This window comes from Neovison vison, chromosome 7 (assembly GCF_020171115.1).
Source record: "Neovison vison isolate M4711 chromosome 7, ASM_NN_V1, whole genome shotgun sequence".
In the NCBI taxonomy this organism is placed as follows: Eukaryota; Metazoa; Chordata; class Mammalia; order Carnivora; family Mustelidae; genus Neogale; species Neogale vison.
In genome coordinates this window covers 145,634,678-145,641,313 of record NC_058097.1, presented here as the reverse complement: position 1 = coordinate 145,641,313, position 6,636 = coordinate 145,634,678, and positions in this window count along the sequence as shown.

Below are 6,636 nucleotides of genomic sequence, written 5' to 3'. Positions count from 1 at the left end.
ACCTCCCCAACCCCTTCCTGAAAACTCACTGTGAATTGATTATCTCAACATCCATTCCCAATCCCCTTCTCCCTTTTCCATTTTTTCTAAAGGGAATAGAAAAGTTACACAGTTGATCTTCCAGCTTTCCTGGCAGCTAAGAGTGGCCTGATGACACAGTTATGTCAGGTAAGACTTCAGCAGAAATCTGCTGGGGCTAGGAGGTGGTGGTTTGGGAAAGGTTTTCCTTTCTTGATAAAAGAGACAGTTGTTTTGAATTTTTCCCCTTTTCCCAATTCTTCCTGCCTTGGACTTGATCATGGGGCTTGGAGCTGCTTTCGGTTGTGAGGAAAAAGATCTTCATGTTGGCCCTGGCATCAGTGAAATGCTTAACAAATCCCTCCTACCTCTGGAATTTTTATTATCATGTTATTGTCTAAAGAAACTTATTATCTGAGGAAATGCACACATACATGCGTGTACACACACCACCCTTAGGCGCTCAAGCCACTGTTGGTCAGGTTGTCAGTCACTCCACAAAAGTATTCCTAATTGCTATTGCCAAGTCCTGTCTTTTTGACCTTCCTGTCTCTCACATGCATCCCCTCCTCCCCACCCTTCTACACTCTATCTCACTGGTCTGCTTTCAGACTCTAGTACATGCACATTCCCTCCTGTCATTGTGCCTTTACACATCTTTTCCCTTATCTGGAATATTCTTTTTTTTTTTTAAAGATTATTTACTAATTTATTTGACAGAAAAAGAGAGAGAGAGCACAAGAAGGGGGAGTGGAAGGCAGAGGCAGAGGGAGAAGCAGTCTCCCTGCTGAGCAAGGAGCCTAATGTGGGGCTCAATCCCAGGACTCCAGAATCATGACCTGAGCTGAAGACAGGTGCTTAACCAACTGAGCCACCCAGACACCTCTCTTTTTTATTTTTTTTAAGATTTTATTTATTTGAGCAAGAGAGAGAACAAGCGAGAAAGCAATAGCAGAGGCAGAGGCAGAGGGAGAAACAGACCCCCACTAAGCAGGGAGCCTGATGTGGGGCTTGATCCCAGGACCCTGGGTTCATGACCTGAGTCAAAAGCAGATGTTTAACCAACTGAACCACCCAGGCACCCCTGGAATATTCTTCCTTCTCCCCATTAAAAAACAAAATTCAACTCAGTAAATTTAGAGATCTTATGCAATGATTCATGAATCAGCAGCATCCAGTCTAGCAGATTGAAAAGAACTCTGAAGAGCTGTACAAAATGAAAGGCCTCCAGAGGCAGGGGGGAGCAGGAACAAGAAGTTGTACTAGGCAAAAAAGCAGGTTGGTTATTGCTTTGGATTGGGTTACTTTCCTTTAGGGAATGGCGGGACTCTATCAGGCGGATTAACTAGTGCCGATTAGGCAATTCCTGATTTACTGGTTTAGGATTCTGTTTCTGAGAGAGCTGACAGGAATGAGTCCTGGTTTAGTGGTGTGGTGTTTAGCATAAGTGACTCCATCTTGGGCCTCCTGTCTTGTTTCTATGTCATTTTAGGCTAGTTAACTGTCTGTCCTTTAGCCCTTGGATTAAGTACCTCTTCCCCAGGGAAACCTTCCCTGGTCTCAACTTGTTCTACCGTGTGCACCAGTCAGCTGAGTGGAATTTTACATTTATTTATGTGGTTATTTAATACCCCTACGAGGTGTTCACTCTGTAGAGACAGGGAGCTTGTCTGTTTTTACTCTCTATTTAGCAGAAGCACTTGGCAAAACCTATGCATTTAGTATTTGTTGAATGTGTGAGTGTCTGAAACTGGATTCTAGTTCAAGTCTCTCCTACACCTGAGTCCCTGCTTTTTTCCTATGGTACACCATCCAGATTGTGTAGATCTGGGACATTGGGAGAAATTGCTGAAAAGGGCCAATCTCAGTTTCATAGTGTCTTCAGGCTACAAAAACTGATCAGATAGAACAATACACAACTTGGTGAAGAAGTTTTTGATAAATGACATGACCTGATCTCTCCTTTTAAAAGAGTTAATTCGGGGCGCCTGGGTGGCTCAGTGGGTTAAGCCGCTGCCTTTGGCTCGGGTCATGATCCCAGGGTCCTGGGATCGAGTCCCGCATCGGGCTCTCTGCTCAGCAGGAAGCCTGCTTCCTCCCCTCTCTCTCTCTGCCTGCCTCTCTGCCTACTTGTGATCTCTCTCTGTCAAATAAATAAATAAAATCTTTAAAAATAAAAAAATAAAAAAAAAATAAAAGAGTTAATTCAGTCTCCTCTCTGTTTTGGTGCATTGCTGGTGTCTGGAAGCTCATGACCAATATAACAAGCTTCTCTCTAAGAGGGAGGAGCTCAAATTTTGGTTATCCCACAGACTATGGCAACCCTGTGGGTTCTGAGTGCCTAGAGACATGGTTTTATTTTTTTATTTTAAAAAATATTGTAGGGTGCCTGGGTGGCTTAGTGGGTTAAAGCCTCTGCCTTTGACTCAGGTCATGATCCCAGAGTCCTGAGATCCAGCTCCACATCGGGCTCTCTCCTCCACAGGGAGCCTGCTTCCTCCTCTCTCTCTGCCTGCCTCTCTGCCTACTTGTGATCTCTCTATCAAATAAATAAATAAAATCTTTAAAAAATATATTGTATTTATTTTTGTCATGATAGGTGTATTCTTTAATCATCATTCCTTATTTCCCCCATCCCCAAACCTACCTCCCCCTGGTAAACATCAATTTGTTCTCTAGAGTTAAGAGTTTGTTTCTTGGGACGCTTGGGTGGCGCAGTTGGTTGGACGACTGCCTCCGGCTCAGGGCGTGATCCTGGAGTCGCGGGATCGAGTCCCACATCGGGCTCCCAGCTCCATGGGGAGTCTGCTTCACTCTCTGACCTTCTCCTCGCTCATTCTCTCTCTCACTGTCTCTCTCTCTCAAATAAATAAAATAAAATCTTAAAAAAAAAAAAGAGTTTGTTTCTTGGTTTATCTCTCTTTTTTTTCTTTGCTTATTTGTTTAAGCTCCATATATGAATGAGATCATAAGGTATTTGACTTTCTCTGACTAATTTATTTTGCTCATAACTATGTGCCCTGGCTCTTTCCATGTTGTTGCAAATGGCAAAGTTTCATTCCTTTTTATGGCTGACTAATATTCCATTATATATATCCACATCGTCTTTATCCATTCATCTATCAGTGTACATTCGGCCTGCTTCTATAGTTTGGATGTTGTAAATAATGCTGCAATAAACATAGGGGTGCATGTGTCCCTTTGTATTTTGGGAATAAATACTCAGTAAGTAGTACAATTGCTGGATCAAAAGATACTTCTATTTTTAACTTTTTGAGGAACATCTATGCTTTTTTTCACAGTGGCTGGACCAGTTTGCATTCCCACAAACAATGACAAGTGTTGCTTTTTCTCCACATCCTTGTCAACACTTATTGTTTCGTGTGCTATTGATTTTAGCCATTCTGACAGGTATGAAGTGATATGTCATTGTAGTTTTGATTTGCATTTCTCTGATGGTTAGTGATGTTGAGCATCTTTTCATGTGTCTGTTGGCCATCTGGATGTCTTCTTTGGAGAAATATCTATGTCTATTGCCCATTTTTTAACTGAGTTGTTTTTTTGGGTATTGAGTTCCATCAGTTCTTTATATATTTGGGATACTAACCCTTTATTGGATACGTCATTTGCGAATATCTTCTTCCATTAGGTAGGTTGCTTTTAGTTTAGTTTAGTTTTGTTAACACTTTCCTTCACTGTGTAGAAGCTTTTTATTTTCATGTAGTCCCAATAGTTTATTTTTGCTTTTATTTCCCTTGCCCAAGGAAACATATCTAGAAAAATATTAAGAGAACCAACATCAGAGAGATTACTGCCTATGCTCTCTTTGAGGATTTTTTTTATGGTTTCAGATCTCACATTTAGGTCTTAATCCATCTTGAGTTTATTTTTGTGTGTGGTGTAAGAAAGTGGTCCAGTTTCATTCTTCTGCATGTGACTGTCCAGTTTTCCCAACACAGTTTGTTGAAGATACTCTTTTTCCCCATGGTATATTCATTCTTCCTTTGTTGAAGATTAATTATCCATAAAATTGTGGATTTATTTCTGGGTTCCCTGTTCTATTCCATTGATCTATGTGTCTATTTTTATACCAATTCCATACTATTTTAATTAGTATTGCTTTGTAATATAACTTGAAATCTGGAATTGTGATGCCTCCAGCTTTTTTTCCCCTCTTCTTCAAGATTGTTTTGACTAGGGAGCCTGGGTGGCTCAGTTGGTTGAACATCTGACTCTTGAGTTCAGCTCAGGTCATGATCTCAGAGTTGTGAGATTGAGCCCTATGTTGGGCTCCATGATGGGTGTGAAGCCTGGTTAAGATTCTCTCTCTCCCTCTCCATCTGCCTCCCTCCCCCATCCACTGCTCTGCTATGTGCTTGTGTTTACTCTCTCTGTCTCAAAGGGAAAAAAAAAAAAGATTACTTAGGCTATTTGAGGTCTTTTGTGGTTCCATACAAATTTTAGGATTGTTCTAGTTTGGTGCGAAATGCTGTTGGTATTTTGATAGGGATTGCATTAAATCTGTAGATTACTCTGGGAAATATTTGTTCTTCCAACCCATGAGCATGGAATGTTTTTCCATTTCTTTGTGTCATCTTGAAATCTTTCATCAGTGTTTTTATAGTTTTCAGAGTCCAGGTTTTTTATCTCTTTAATTAGGTTTGTTCCTAGATGTTTTATTGGTTTTGGTGCAATTGTAAATGGCATTGTTTTCTTATAACAGTAGTGTATAGGAATGCAACAGATTTCTTTCTGTACATTGATTTTGTATTCTGTGACTTTAATGAATTCATTATCATCAGTTCCAGTAGTTTTTTGGTAGAGTCTTTAGGGTTTTCTATATATAGTATGTCATCTGCAAATAAAATTACTTCTTCCTTACCAATGGGGTGCCTTTTGTTGCTATTTTTGAAAAAGAATGTTAATTTATTTATTTGAGAAAATGAGTGAGTGAGAGTGATAGAGCATAAGTGGAGGGGGGAGAGGCAAAGGGAAGAGAAAAGCAGACTCCCCAATGAGCAGGGAGCTCACTGCAGGGCTTGATCCCAGGACCCCAGGATCATGACCTGAGCTGAAGATGGATGCTGAGCCATCCAAGCACCTCTAGATGCCTTTATTTCTTTGTGTTGTCTAATTGCTGTAGCTACAACTTTCACTAGTATATTGAATAAAAGTGGTGAAAGTGGACATCTTTGTATTGTTCCTATCTTAGGGGGAAGAGCTCTCAGTTCTCCACCATTGAGTATGGTGTTGGCTGGAGGTTTTTTCATGTAAGGGCCTTATTATGTTGAGATATGTTTCCTTTAGACCTACTTTGCAGAAAGTTTTTTTTATCATGAATGGATGTTGTACTTTGTCAAATCCTTTTTCTGCATCGACTTAAATGATCATATGGTTTTTTTTTTTTTAAGATTTTATTTATTTATTTGACAGACAGAAATCACAAGCAGGCAGAGAGAGAGAGGAGGAAGCAGAGCAGAGAGCCCAATGCAGGGCTTGATCCAGAACCCTGGGATCATGACCTGAGCCGAAGGCAGAGGCTTTAACCCACTGAGCCACGCAGGCGCCCCCGTGATCATATGGTTTTTATCCTTTCTCTTATTGATATGACTTATCATATGGATTGTTTTGCAAATATTTTTTTTAAAGATTTTTTCTTTATTTATCTGACAGAGATCACAAGTAGGCAGAGAGGCAGGCAGAGAGAGAGGAGGAAGCAGGCTCCCTGCAGAGCAGAGAGCCCGATGCGGGGCTCTATCCCAGGACCCTGAGATCATGACCTGAGCTGAAGGCAGAGGCTTAACCCACTGAGCCACCCAGGCGCCCCTTGTTTTGCAAATATTAAACTACCCTTGCATTCTGGGGATAAATCCCATTTGATTGAAGTGTTTGATTTTTTAAAATATTGTTGGATTTGGTTGGCTAATATTTTATTGAGGATTTTTCATCTATATTCACTATATATTGGCCTGCAGTTCTTTTGTGTGTGGGTGCGTCTTTATCTGGTTTTGATATCAGGGTAATTCTGGCCTCATTGAATGAATTTAGGTTCTCCTTCATCTTGTATTTTTTGGAATAGTTTAAGAGGAACTGTATTAACTCTTTTTTTTTTGTATTAATTCTTTTAATGTTTGGTAGAATCCACCCATGAAGCCATCTAGTCCTGGATTCAGTTTTATTGATGGTGATTGGTCTGTTCAAATTTTCTATTTCTTCTTGCTTTTGTTTTGGTAGGTCATATGTTTCTAGGAGTTTATTCATTTCTTCTCAGTTGTCCAATTCATTGGCATATAGGTTTTCATAGTATTCTGTTATAATTGATTGTATTTCTGGAACATTGGTTGTTATTTCTTTTTTTTCATTAGCAATTTTGTTTATTTGGATCCTATCTCTCTCTCTGTTTAAAAAATGAGTCTTGCTAGAGGTTTATCAATTTTGTTGATCCTTTAAAGAACAAGCTCCTGGTTTCATTTACTGTTTTATTGTTTTTTTCTTTTCTGTATTATTTATTTCTGCTCTGGTCTTTATTATTTTCTTCCTTTTGCTAGGTTTTGGTTTTGTTTATTCTCTTTTTAGCTCTTTAGGTATAAGGCAAGGTTGTTTATTTTGAGATTTTTC